The sequence below is a fragment of the Lynx canadensis genome, chromosome D4 (assembly GCF_007474595.2).
Source record: "Lynx canadensis isolate LIC74 chromosome D4, mLynCan4.pri.v2, whole genome shotgun sequence".
Classification (NCBI taxonomy): Eukaryota; Metazoa; Chordata; class Mammalia; order Carnivora; family Felidae; genus Lynx; species Lynx canadensis.
In genome coordinates this window covers 90,455,924-90,469,502 of record NC_044315.2, presented here as the reverse complement: position 1 = coordinate 90,469,502, position 13,579 = coordinate 90,455,924, and the positions used below count along the sequence as shown (strand labels likewise).

General features: G+C 48.6%; 1 protein-coding gene across 6 annotated transcripts in view; it reads left to right on the top strand.

Annotated features, from left to right (window-relative positions):
• Nucleotides 1-1,439: 1,439 nt before the first annotated feature.
• Nucleotides 1,440-13,579, top strand: part of TSC1 (TSC complex subunit 1) — a 50,567-nt gene continuing 38,427 nt past the window's right edge. Inside the window, exons 1-2 of one of the 6 annotated variants that reach the window (XM_032595686.1) lie at nucleotides 1,440-1,698; nucleotides 11,224-11,286. The gene's annotated coding sequence lies outside the window, so the exon portion shown is untranslated. Of the gene's footprint in view, nucleotides 1,728-11,223; nucleotides 11,287-11,611; nucleotides 11,719-13,579 lie in introns of those variants that run through there. The other 5 variants (XM_030294076.1, XM_030294075.1, XM_030294079.1 and 2 more) reach the window with 5 other exon arrangements.

The window sequence follows — 13,579 nt, the reverse complement described above, 5'->3', positions numbered from 1 at the left end:
CTCACTGATTCAACCTCAAATCCCCACTCGGCAGACATTATCATCACCCCACGTTGTGGATGAGGAAACTAAGGCTGAGTCCGTTCGTAGGACAGCAGAAACCTGCACTCAAGCTCTGGTCCGTTTGAATCAAGAACTCTTGGCTTCCCCCAACTGCCTCCATAACCACGTTAGACTGGTTGAATCCCCAGCTCAACGCCCACCTTCCCCATAAGCCAGCATGGTTATAAAGGCTGTGCACTGCTCAATCCAGGAGGATCGGGGGCTAGAGGACAGGGCTGAAATACACCCTGGGCTCTGCTCACATGGGCTACGGTCTCAGAAGGGGTGTCTAATTCTCACAAAGCACCAGACAAGCTAACAGCAGCCCCACCTGGGACGACACTGGGCCTCTCCGAATTCAGACAGCACCCACTGTTCTGGCCACTGATGCACCTGGCCCCTTGTATCACAAGCTGCCTGGCATTGTGACCCAACTGGTTCCCATGACAAAACTTGCTCTTCCCAGAAGGCACCCAACACTTACTGCCTCCAGGCTCTTGATTCGTCGGTGCTTCCGGCCTCCCAACCGCCTTTCCCATTTCTATTTCATACCACCTACCTTTCCTTTAAAAACAAAGCAGATGCCCACTCCTTCAAAAAGCCTTTCAAATTCCGTTAGGCTCATCTCTCACTCTCTGCCTGCTCTGTCATGCTGCTCTGGCCTCTGATAAAGAACATCACCTGTTGAGCATTTTACTATGCTCGGGGCTTGAATTCTCACTTGAGGAATGCTATTATGCTCATTTCCCAGAGGAAGAAACTGAGGCCCCCGCCGACTTTAAGACTTGTCAGGTCTAGCCGGTAGACAGCTAGGAAATAGAAGGGACGGAATTAAGGCTGCTTCATTTCAAAGCTGTCTGCTCCGATTAGGGTGGTTGTCCACAACTGTCATGATCAGGTCTGAGGCGTTGGCAACCTGAGGGCAGACGCCAGTGTGGTTCTTTCTTCACAGTCCCAGAGGTGGGGTTTTGCGAATATTCTGCAAAGGAACGAAGGCTGCCCGGATGGAGTGAAAAGCCACTCCTGCAAGGCTCCAGAGCGGACCCTTCACCCACGCGGGCCCCAGGGGCTCTTTGGGAAACATGATCGCGGCTCTGCGGCGGGTTACAGAGAGACAGAGAGAGAGAGACCCCGGGAAGGGGGCCGGGGGGGGCAGGGAACAACTGGGTCTGCAAGGGCAGAGGGGACGAGGGGGAAGGCAGCAGGCACCCCAACCACACCCAGCCGGGCCACCTTGTTTACGCCTCTTGCACGGCCCCGCCCGCCCGCCCGAGCACGTGACCTCCGCCCCGCCCCTCGCTCCCTCGCGTGGCTCCTCCCGCCGCGCCGGCCCTTCTTTTCGCCTCCTTCAGAGTCACAAGATCTCTCAGCGGCCGCCTTTCGGGATCCTTCCGCCCGTCCCCGCCCCCCCCGACCTTACAAACTCTCCTGGGCTCTTTCTCGGCCGGTTCTCACCACCAGTAATGAGCAGGACGGCCTCTTCCGTCCAACGGGGCTGCCGGCCGCGGTCATCTGCCGCTGGGGTCGAGGGGGAGGGGAGACCCAGCTGGGCACTCGTTTTCGTGGCGGAGGCTGCAGCGGTCGTGGGCATTTCACGACGGGGGAGGTGCTGTACGTCCAAGATGGCGGCGCCCTGTAGGCTGGAGGAACTGTGAGGTAAACAGCTGAGGGGGAGGAGACGGTGGGTGAGTATGGGGGTGTCGCCCCCCTCCTTTCCACGGGGGCTTCTCGGGGCACCCCTGGCACCACGACCCCGGTCGGGTGGGGGCCCCGAGGGGCTGGGGCAGGGGGCTCACTTGCTGGAGAGGGGAGCCCGGGAAGGGGTGTCCGGAGGGCTGTCCCCTCCCTCTGATTACGTGCTGTCTCTGGCGGGGCCCCGCAGAGCTGGCGAGAGTCCCTGGGGAGGAGAGGCGGGCCGGACCAGCACCTCGCCCCTCCTCGGCGGCCGAGGGGACGGCTGCACCCGCGGGGCGCGGTGCCGAGGGCAGGGGTGAGGCGGGCCCCTTCGCCAGCCCCTCGCTCGGCGGGGTGACAGGCTCCCGCGGGGTGCGGAGGGCAGGGGAGAGACCCCCGGCCGGAGGGGCAGGGCCGGTGGGGGAGGGCGGCTGGTGCTGGGGCTTTCCGGGGGGGGGGGCCGGGGGTAGGGCGGAGAATGAATGGAGGCAGCCCGTGGGCACCGGGGACTCGCCTGCACTCCCGGCGCGTCCGCTGAAATTCGCGGGACTGGGGCGCCTCGCTCCGCGTGTGCTCGTGGGTGTTTGCTTGACGGTCAGAGACAGTTGCCTCCAAGGCGGCCGGGGTGAAGCCTCGGCGGCGGCTAGCTGTTTGCGGAGCCGCGCCTCGACGCCCATTCATTCGTTTGCGGAACTGGAAGACGACGAGCCCGCGGGCCGAGAGACCTTGGAGGATTAAAGCTCTTTGTGCTTCCTGCGAGCGAGTTGTGCTCCGTGTGTTTTGGATTCGGGGGCTGGGCGGGGGAGGGGGCGCGGCCCTCCCGAGAGCAAGCGCTCGCGTTAGTGGAGCGCTCCCCGGGCGGGTTGGTGCTCGGCGGTCGCCCTCTCCTGCAGTCCCTGCGGCGACGGGGAGAGGCGGCCGCTGTGGACGCCTCCATTTCCCAGGGGAGGAAACTGAGGCCCAGAGAGATTGGGGCTGGTGGCCCAGGGTCCCGTCCGCAGGGTGTTCGGCTGTGGGTTCCAAGACTGTGCTCCCGGCCGCTTGGTCCGTGTGGATGTTGCTTGACCGGAGCCGGCCTGTCATTCTAATTAAGTGGCTGGAACCGATCGGCCGGAGTTTGTGCGCAGGTGCCCGTGCGTGCGCGTCTCGTGTTGAAGAGGGGTCCGTTGTGTCCAGCTATGGGGCCTCCAACAGCGATAGGGGCTCCTACACCTGAGCTTCCTTTGGGATGGCAGCCTTTGTGCTTGTAAACACGTGAGTCTAAATTAGGCCGGCAAGTGTGTGATGTTTTTATAAAAGGACACGTTTACTGCGGAAAGAAGTCCTACTAAAATCGTTGCTGTTTTTTTTTTTTTGTTTTGTTTTGTTAATAGAAAGCCTGGAAATAGCACTTCACTTTGCATAGACTAAGCTGTAAAAGTACTAAAATAGAATAATACTCTTCTGAGATGCTTTGATTTATAATTTCGGGATCCACTTGGAGTCATCGGAATTCAAACACGCCGGCGAGGCGGGGCTGTAAATTTCAGGAAGCGTTTATCAAACCGAGTCTTCGGGGAGCCCTTGATTTGCCGAGCAGCCACCTGTGATTCTGAAGTTGAACATTCCTGAGTAAACCTGGAGTATGCAAATGGGAGGGCTGATTTAGGGTTGTGTAGGGAAATGTACCCGTAACAGTCGTGCATCAGGCAAATGAAGCCCCTCAGAAACACTGAAACATTCTCCGCTATTGCCCTGGGGAGCAGCGAAGTCTTCCCCTAACCACCTGGCGTAAACTTAAGGGGTATTTATAGACGATGTAAAATGAAAATATCCTCTTACTAAAGTTAATATCTTACCTAAAACCCTCTTCCATCAGGTGCCTGGAAAGGTGGATGATGGAAGCTTTCTTCCCTTCGTGCATTTCCTCGTGTCCTGAGGGCTTCGTGTGTTTCTAAATTCCTAGTTAGACAGACTCTTGGGCGGCTACAGGCCTTCAGTACCCCGCTTCACTAACTTGGAGTGTCTCGAATCCTGTGACTCGCTTGTACCCTTCCTCCCTGGGTTAAGAGTGAGGGCATGTCACACGGCTACTGTTGCGGCGTAATCCGATGCGTTTGTGCATGCTTGGTGTCATTTGTGGGCCGAAACTGAACAGTCTTCCCAGGGCAAATCAAAGATACACCTGTCTGTGTAATGTTTACGGAATCACAAAATCGCCGGGAACACGCGATCTCAAGCAGCCGTGTTCATCAGAACCTCCATGCGCAGATGTCCAGTCCCATAGTACACGGGCCCACATGCTTGGTCTCCAAGGATACCCTGGGTATATATTTTGGAGGCAGTTGTAGGTGATTCTGATGTACGCCAGAGGTTGAGGACCAGTGGCTTCGAGTGTCAATTTGGCTATTTTTCCTTTGATGTATAATTTATTGCAAAGGCATTTCCTAAGATAGTTTCTACCCTTCGGTGGGTGTGTAGTGCTGGGTGAGTTTTGGGCTCTGAATTACAGTTGACTTGATCCCGTAGCTCTGTCCTTCTTTCCCCATTTGTTAGGGTACAGGTATGTTCTTTTCCAGGTTCCAGAGCCACAGTGGACTAGGTTTTCCTGGAATTAACAGTATACTCTTGGATGCAGAGGAACCAAGTACAGCGGTGCATCAACTGTTTTAGGCCTTTGCTAAAAATCAGATGGCTCTTGACTTTTAACAAGCCATCGAAGTTCTCTAAGCTTAAGCTTCTTCGTCTGTGAAGTAAGAGAGTTGGCTTGTGAATTACAGTGTTTCTAAGTCTGAATTTCTGGGATTTCAAGTCCTCCTGGGGCTTCAGTTAAACATTCTGACTCGATTGATTGACTCGAAGTGTTAACGGCTTTATAATAACTAAGCACATTGGGGCGCCTGGGTGGCTCAGTCGGTTAAGCGTCCAACTTCGGCTCAGGTCATGATCTTGCGGTTCATGAGTTCCAGCCCCGCGTCGGGCTCTGCGCTGACAGCTCGGAGCCTGGAGCCTGTTTCGGATTCTGTGTCTCCCTCTCTCTCTGCTCCTCCCCTGCTTGTGCTCTGTCTTTGTATCTCTCAAAAATAAATAAACATTAAAAATTTAAAAATAACTAAACACATTGGTGACCCTTAGCCTGACCCAGTGAGTGATGACTTCTGTATCCTTTCCTTTGTATCACATGATGCTTTAAGAGGTAACCCCCTGTAAATTCTTCACATTATAAATCTCTCTTTGAGAGATTGGTTTTATTTATATTAGTTTTGTTTGTCATGTAAAGAGCTGAGCTTAAGCATGAAAGCAAAGTATACTCAGTAACATTTAAACCTGTAGCTTTTTGCTTTAAAAATATATGTGTGTATAATTAACATGTACTCACACTTGAGATTCCCCCCCTGTGTTTAGTATAATTTAGTTTGCTTGACAATACTCCTCATTTTTGGCCATTTAAATTGGTCTGAAAGAGGTCTGCCATCAGCAATTTGAGATTATCCTTTTTCTGGTTTACTTTTTAAGCCTATAGTTACTAGAAGTTAGTCATTTAATATCTAATGTCTCTGTTTTGGGGGGGGAGAATAAAATATATATATATATATATATATATATATATATATATATATATATATATATGTATATTTATATTAAAGATATATGCTCTTAGGACCTCACCAGTTTCTTCTTGTCCCTTGTGCAGTGCTAACTTTTGTTCTGTCCTGGGAACCAGCAAAAGGTAACAGAAAACTTTTTAAGGTTGAATGAATTCAGATTATCATCTAATGAGTAAAGTGCCTTAAAACCCCAGCTTTGATACGAAACAAGGCCTGGTAGTGACTGGCCTAGAATTCACAGGTCACTTTCTAAAGTAAAGATAATGGTGGGAGAGACCACGAAGCATTATTTGAGTAACCGGGGACAGTTTTGCCTTTCTGTTGGTGATGGGAGGCTCAGTAGGGGGTGATAAGAAAGAACAGATATAGTGACCTTAATGTCTGCATTAAGACCAGTGCTACTTTGAATAGTTCACGGAGCACAGCAGCAAACATGAAGTGTATCCATTTCGAGTTATAGAATGGTTTTATCAATGTTGCACATACAAGTTGTTACATGGGTAGACTGAAGCTTCATGTACCCAGCAATACATTTCATTTAGTAGTAATATTGTTATAATCAAGTTTGTATTTATTGAGTACTTATGTGCCTGACACGGTGCTATTTTACATGCATGATCCCCGTTAACTCTTCCCACAGCCTTAAGAGACAGGTGAGGAAGATGGGGAAACTGAGGCCTGAGGTCACTTTCACAGCTTCTCAACTGGGATTTGAACCCTGTTGGTTGACTTCGGAGCCCAAACATTTCATCTTTCGCTTTGATAAATGACACGAACTGCTAATCTCATAAACTCATTCATAAGTTAGTGGTTCTTAACTTTTGGGGCGCCTCAGTTCCCCTCTGAAAATCTGCTGGAAGCTTTGGACCAAATATCCCTTCCTGTCCTGTCACCACCAAACAATTCATACAGATCCATTCAGGAACTTTATAGACCCAGCTTGCAGACCAGCTGATTATTCTAGACAGATTACTCCTCTTAAAAATGGACTTGGGCTTTATTAAAAACTTTTTTTTTTTTTTTTTTTTTTTTTTTAAATCAGTAGGTGGGAAAGGCCCAAGCCTTTCAGAGGTGGACCTGTGTACTGTTTGGGTTGTACATCATCTTGTTAAACTTCTACATTGAATTATTCTTTACACTTGTCAGGGAATTCGACTTAAATGCCACATTAAAAAAAATTAGAAGTGGAGATCTCAGGTATGTAACTTGCTAAGTGCTTGTCAGGCTGGAGTTCAGTCTGTGCTGGTACCTTTAGCACCTGGCAGAATTCCACCGGGCTTTTTTCCAAGGTTTAGGCACTATGTATTTTTTTTCCCTTTGAACCTCAAATTATTTTTAAAATTATATATTAAATATATATGTGTATTTTTGTGGCTTTTTAAATGTTTATTTTATTAATATTTTTTTTATGTTCATTCATTTCTGAAGGACAGAGAGAGACAGAGCACAAGCAGGGGTGGGGCGGAGAGGGGGGGGGCACAGAATCCGAAGCAGGCTCCAGGTTCTGAGCTGCAGCACAGAGCCCGATGCGGGACTCGAACTCACAAACCGCGAGATCATGACCTGAGCCGAAGTCGGACGCTCAACTGACTGAGCCACCCAGGCACCCCTTTAATGTTTATTTTTGAGAGAGAGAGTGTGTGTGAGCAGGAGAGGGGTAGAGAGAGAGAGACAGACAGACAGACAGACACAGAATCTGAAGCAGGCTCCAGGCTCTGAGCTGTCAGCACAGAATCTGACGTGGGTCTCGAACTCACAGACTGCGAGATCATGACCTGAGCCGAAGTGGGACGCTTAACCAACTGAGCCACGCAGGCGCCCCCAAATTTATATTTTTAGTGTTTTTTGGCTTCATCCTTCTGCTTCCTGGGCCAGTGGTTCTCACCTTTAATAAGGGCATCAGAATCCCCCAGAAGACCCCACCCTCACGGTTCCTGATTCAGAGGTGTGGCACAGGGCCCAGGGGTCTGCATTTCTAACAAATCCCCCGGTGATGCTGCTGTTGCTGGGACCACATTTGAGAACCACTATCCTGAAGTGTCAAAGCCTGTGCCCTTTGATTTTCCTGGGGTATTTCTGTTTTAGTCCTAGGAACTTGAAACTTAAAGAAATCTTGCAGTTTGCTCAGATTTCTTTTAGGGGAAGCTTGGTAGAGTGGCTGTTTGAAACATGCATGATACTTGTCTGATGTGTATTTTCTTGGTAAATAATTTTGATTCAGGCTAAAAGAAACATTATTATTTATAGAAGAGATATATCTTACTGAGACCAAGCTCCGTCCTTACAGGCAAGTTCTACAAGACTCACCTTTGAAATGGGGCATAAGCTTCAGCAAGTTGTCCTTCCAGGTCCCTAATGGCAAAAATTCTGAATGGCAAATCTGGAGCTCCCCTGGCCCGGTTCATGTGACCTTGGGAGGGTGTGCAGCTGCGAGGGCGGGGAAGTCAACCACAACTACACGTTTCGGCAGGTTTCTCCATCAGGTGCTTCACGCTCACATGCGGAGTGGTGTTTCCTAACCCCTTCTCCTCCTTCCTGTGTATCGTGGGAAGAGGGAATGGCAGCTAGTATCTCACCCTTTTTGGATGCATCTGTGCTGGAGGCAGCTTTGTTCACTTGGTGGAAGATTGCTCGAGGAAATCACCCGAGACTGTTACCGAGCCAGCGCTGAACGCAGTGGTGTACCAGCGTATCGTTACTGCTGTTATCTTTATTATTAACATAATGGAGTGCTGGTTCTGATCTGCCTGTCCTGTAAAATAGTCCGTCTGTGCCTGAACCCGTATCTGAATTGTTTTTGAATTTTTTAGATGAAAGACTTGAGCATGGGAAGCAAGTTATAGTGACGAGACACCTGCCTTCATTTTTACCTCATAGACAAGCATGTATAAAATCGTCTCAGGTGGTGTGTTATGCAGGTACCTATTTGATGGGATTTGCAGTTCTAAGGCATCGTGGGATAGAAGGCCACACGCATGATGCCTTGGCATGGTTTGCCAAAAGTCTGAATACTCGACTGATGTTTTCAGATAAAATACTTTCTAAAGGCATTTTAGGTATTTCATAAAGGGATGCATAGCTCTTAGCTGTCTCACAACGTGTAATGCACCTTGCCCAGGACAGAGCGATGTGAAAAAAGGTGTGTAGGGTTCTGCTGATGGCAGCTGTACGTGCCTGTTAAGCTGGAGTTTGAGTGTAATCCTAAGTATATAAGCCATCTCTCTGTAAACACCTTAAGAATGAAATTAAGGTGAACTATGGAAACAAATTGACCTGAGCTCTTTCTGTTTAATCTCAGAATACTAAAAGCACAGAGCCCTCTTCTTCCTCAGACTTACCCTTTATTCATTCATTCATTCATTCATTCAAAAAGACTGCTTGTAGGAAGTTCCATCTCTAGGCGAGAATGTGTCTTTTGAGTCAGATATGAAAGAGGAAACATCTAGATCTGGGGGCATGTTTCTTTTTTGATTTGGCTCTTGAAGATTAAGAATGTGACTCGACCCTGTTATGCTCTGAAGGTGTTTCCATACACAGCTTTAAAGAGGATCTTCAACATTCCTCACCTCCGATCAGGGAATTCACAGGCCACATTGCACTTGCCTGATGAGGACGATGTTACCTAGCAGTACCTCCATAGGACAGGATTTAAATATAAATGGATAAGTCAATAAGCAGTCAAAAATATAAATAACGGCAGGTGGCCTCTGACTTGTCGACATTAGATTGATGACGGTTTGTTACGATGAGCCGTTTTTTGGCCTAGTGATAAAGAATTTAAGAAGTCTTCGTGTTGAGCATTGGACAAAAGACATTCTGATTTCCCGTGCCAGTCCCTTTGTCTCGGTGGCGATCTTGGCTGGGCAGGCTACGAGATCTCGTCTTGTGTATATCCCAATTTCACCCTTCCCTGGGATACTCCTTTTCAGGCAGGTAAAAGATCCAAGTAGGATGAATTGTAAGAGGAAGTCTGTATGACTCACTGGACTACCGCTGACTTTAGGATGCGGAATAGTAGAGGCTTCTGTGTTTTAATTCCGGTTCTTTACTTGACGGAGTGACTGTGGCCAGGCAAGCACTCCCCGTCTGAACGATTTGGCTGGCCTTTTTGGAAGTACACACACTTGCACGATGCCACCGAGGACCGTTGGATTTTAATGCCTAGAGTGTGCTCCACAAGGAAATGTAGTTACCCGGTCGTCTGGGGCAAGAGCTGTTACTTGTTAGAGAGTTGCTCCATCCACTAGCTCGACTTTGACGTCACAGGCCAGCAAAGGGCTTTCGCACGCCCGCTGACGGGGCATCGCGCGCAGTGTGTGCGGCTCAGCTTTCTCGCTCTATTTCCCACCCTGCAAAGGCTACCGGAGAAGGTGGTGAAATCTTTGCTGACCCGAACAGGGTATATTTGCCTCTTCTCTGCCAGATCCTGCAGTAGGCCCAGGGTGCCCACTGGGGGACCAGACAGGTAATCCCTGCTCCTCCTGGGGCTGCCAGCTCATGATTACACTGTACCCACATTTAGTTCGAAGGGCCCACATTTTAAAACACTTTGGGATAGGGGCGCCTGGGGGGCTCCGTCGGTTGAGCGTCCAGCTTCGGCTCAGGCCATGATCTCACGGTTTGTGGGTTCGAGCCCCATGTCAGGCTCTGTGCTGATGGCTCAGAGCCTGGAGCCTGCTTCAGAGTCTGTGTCTCCCCTGCTCTCTCTCCCTCCCCTGCTTGTGCTCTGTCTCTCTCTGTCTCTCAAAAATAAATTAATGTTAAAAAAAAAACACTTTGGAATATACACACACACACGTATATGCCTATTTTATGTGCTTATTTAATACGACATAATTGCCAAGACAGAAAGTTTTGTTAAAAAGGGGAAGAAAGTAGAAAAATGATAGCTGTTCACAAGTATTTTATGCTTGTCACGTGGAAGGATGAGATTCAGGTTGTGCTGTTTCGAAGGCAGAATTCAGCCTTGTGCATTTATTTAAGAAATATTTTAAGTCCTACCCTTTAGTCAACCATACCACAGACCGTGGTAGCCGCTAGAGATATGCTACTGACTGAGCTCCTGCCCCTCCCTGGATGCAACTTCTATTCTAGTGAGGGAGTCATGTTCAGTAACTAATTACGCTTATTTAATTGGGTTGTGGCAAGTGACACAAAGAAATATAGGCTGCTAAGCAGATATAACAGGGGACCTGACCTAGTCTGGGGCACAGGAGCGGAGGGGAGGGAAGCCTTCTCGGATGGGGCAGATGTATAAGCCGACATTTTAAGGGTGAATGCTTAGCTTGGGGGCCGGGGCGGGGGGTGGGCTGTAGGGCGGGAGGGGGCCGTGGCAGGCGATGAGGAGGTGTAGGCCCGCTAGGTGCTCTGCGCCTGGCACTGTTCCTGCTCTTGTGGCCTGAGTCCCCGGGCCGTGTGAGTGAGGACTCTGCCCCGCGCTGTGCCAGGGCTCTACCCCGTGTAACCCCCCAGGCAGCCTCCTGAGGTAGAGGCCGCTGTTCTCACTTTCCAGATGAGGTAACAAGGCTAGATGTTAGGAAGCTAAGATAAGCAGCCAGAAGTGACCCAGCTGATAACCTGGCAGAGCTTGGATTGCAACTTGGAATCGTGTGATTCTAGAACCCATCCTGCCCATTTGTTTATAGCTCGAATAAACAGCTAACAGAAGACAGAGATTACAAGTTCAGCACAATATAAAGGATTTTCCAGCAACCAGCTGTTCAGAAATGTAGACAGGGAGAGAGGGGCACGTGCGCCCAGTGATTGTAAATGTTCGTTCCAGTGGAAACCAGACGGCCACCTGTCAGGGCTAGGGCAGGAAGCAGCTTGGACCAGATGAGCCCTAACCTCCCCCTCATTGCATCTGGTTTTCAGTTCACTGTAAGATTGTTGTCCACATATGTGTGTTTTTTCCCTTCAGTGACCATGAAAGACACCAGGTTGACAGCACTGGGAGCCGAAGCACCAATTGTCCCCAGAACAGGTAAGGTATCAACTCAGTCCAGTGGTTGGGGGAGATGGAAGGGAATCGCTCACCGGCGTGACTGTGTAGACGTGTACTTGTTTCTTTGCATTCAGGACTGAACGGTTCTGGGTTAAGCTACTAGCTAGGAACTGGTCCTCCTGTGGCATGAGATGATTTGTCAAACTACCCGTGGTTTATTAACGGCTTATTCAGTGCCAGGCACTGTGTTAAGTGCTTTATGCGTGTTACTTATTTTCTTTTTCACAGCCACACTTTTGGCGTATCCTCATTTTGCAGATGAGGAACGAGGCTCTGAGATATTATCTGCTTTTCCTAAGGTTGTTTAGCTGCTACTCGGTGGACCTGTTGACTCAGATCAGGTCATCTTAGCAGCGAAGCTCGGTTTTAACCACTACGTTAAATGGATTAAACTGAAGCCATTGTGTTGGGGTGAGTCATTTGACTAACGCAGAGGTTCTCGACCCTGGCTGTGCCTTGGGAATCCACGTGGTCTCTCGACCCCACCCCTTCACCTGCTCTGGAGTGGGGCCTGGGCATCCGGATTTTGTGAACCGTCCAGGTGATTCTGATGTACATCCTGCGCCGAGAACCCCCGAACTGGTGAATTAGCATTTATGTCTTCACATGGCTTTACTTATTAATCGTCTTAATTAGTGTTCGGAGATGGACTATAGGACGTGGTGGTCTCTAGGACTGGAGGATTTTCAAAGTCCTAGAATATACTCTTCATAAATAGTGAGGCTTTGGCACTTTTGCGGATGCGAATTTGGTCTTAGTGACGTTACTTGTATCACTGAGCTGTAATTTCGAGTTTGCCAGCAAGAGCGCCCAGTGCAACAGCACTGTGTGCGTCTGTGGGAAGATGTGGGGAAGATGGGGAGGTGTTTGGCTGCTGTCCCTCTCTGTGTGTAGCTGATGGGGTTCGCTTGATGGCTCACTTGTTGCCAATTACTATGTCCTGTCATCGTCCGCCTCACCTTACATCACAGGAATTGTGAAGTAAAGTGGGGATTTCTTGCCTTCAAGACTGATGTCTGTTCACAAAGAGGAATTTCGTACAGATTGTGGACCAACAACAGGGCGCAAGTGTCCTTCTGTCACAAGTAGGGGAAGCTTTCGGAGTGTGACTTCATTCTCAGTGTTTTTGCGTGTTCTTCACACTCGCCTTTCTTCACAAGTCCACGGAATATGAATTAGAACCCATTGTCAAGCGGTGGTGTTCATATGATCGGGGCCCAAGCTGAGTAACACACATCACAAGTCGCAAATTTAGTATTGCAGTTGCATGACATTTTAGTAGCTAGGTTTGTAAAGTTTGGAGTTCTCGTGTAGGAAGATGACTTCCTCAGGACCTGCAGTTACATTGCGACTGTGGTCGCTGCATTGCATGCGGGATGCTGCATTCAGCCACTACCGTCAGCCCATCACTAACCTTTTTGGACAGAGCAGAACGTAGTTCGGGGAAGTTTGCGGAAGATTGTTTTCTAGGAGGAACCTGTATCTTGGGATCACAGCTTGGGCAAGCTTCACAGGTCCTTTGTCTTCAGCTACTAAAAATTGTTGGCAACCTGTAGCCACCATCTTGACAAGCTTTTTGGTTTACTCTTTTGGCCTTCGTAGACACAGAACCACAAGACCTTGTCTTCCTAAAGCATTTTGTAAAGTCCGCTTTGAAATTTGATTAGTGAGTATAAAATGTGCTAGGGGATTTCAGTTTCTTCTTAACACTGTTTTCTTTATACTATTTATAGTCTTTATATTTGGCTTGAAGATCATTTCTCAGGGATGTTGTTGACTGTGATGTTTGGATTTTTTCGTGTCTTACAGCTGAGGTGACAGGTTGACATTTTTCATTCGTCCTTGCAAGATGTGAAGTATTCCCAAATATTACTTTTCTTGAAAGACTACTAATTATGACTATAAATTAAATGCAGCTTTAAAAGCTTATTTTGTTTGTAATAAGTGCTATAAGACAATTCTATAAAATGTAGAATTAAAATGCAATTTAATTTCTGTTTAGCCATCTATTATTAAAAATTGTATAAACATTTGGCTCAAAGAATAATTGCTGTTATTTGTAAAGTTATCTATGTAATCTGTCTCCTTAATATTCATATTATTAGTTAACATATTTAACCATTTGAAAGTTCTTGATTGTTTCTGAACATAAAAGTCACGTTCAGGGGCGCCTGGGTGGCTCAGTCGGTTGAGCATTCGGCTTTAGCTCAGGCCGTGATCTCACGGTTAGTGAGTTCAAGCCCCACATTGGGTTTGCTGCTGTCAGCCTGTC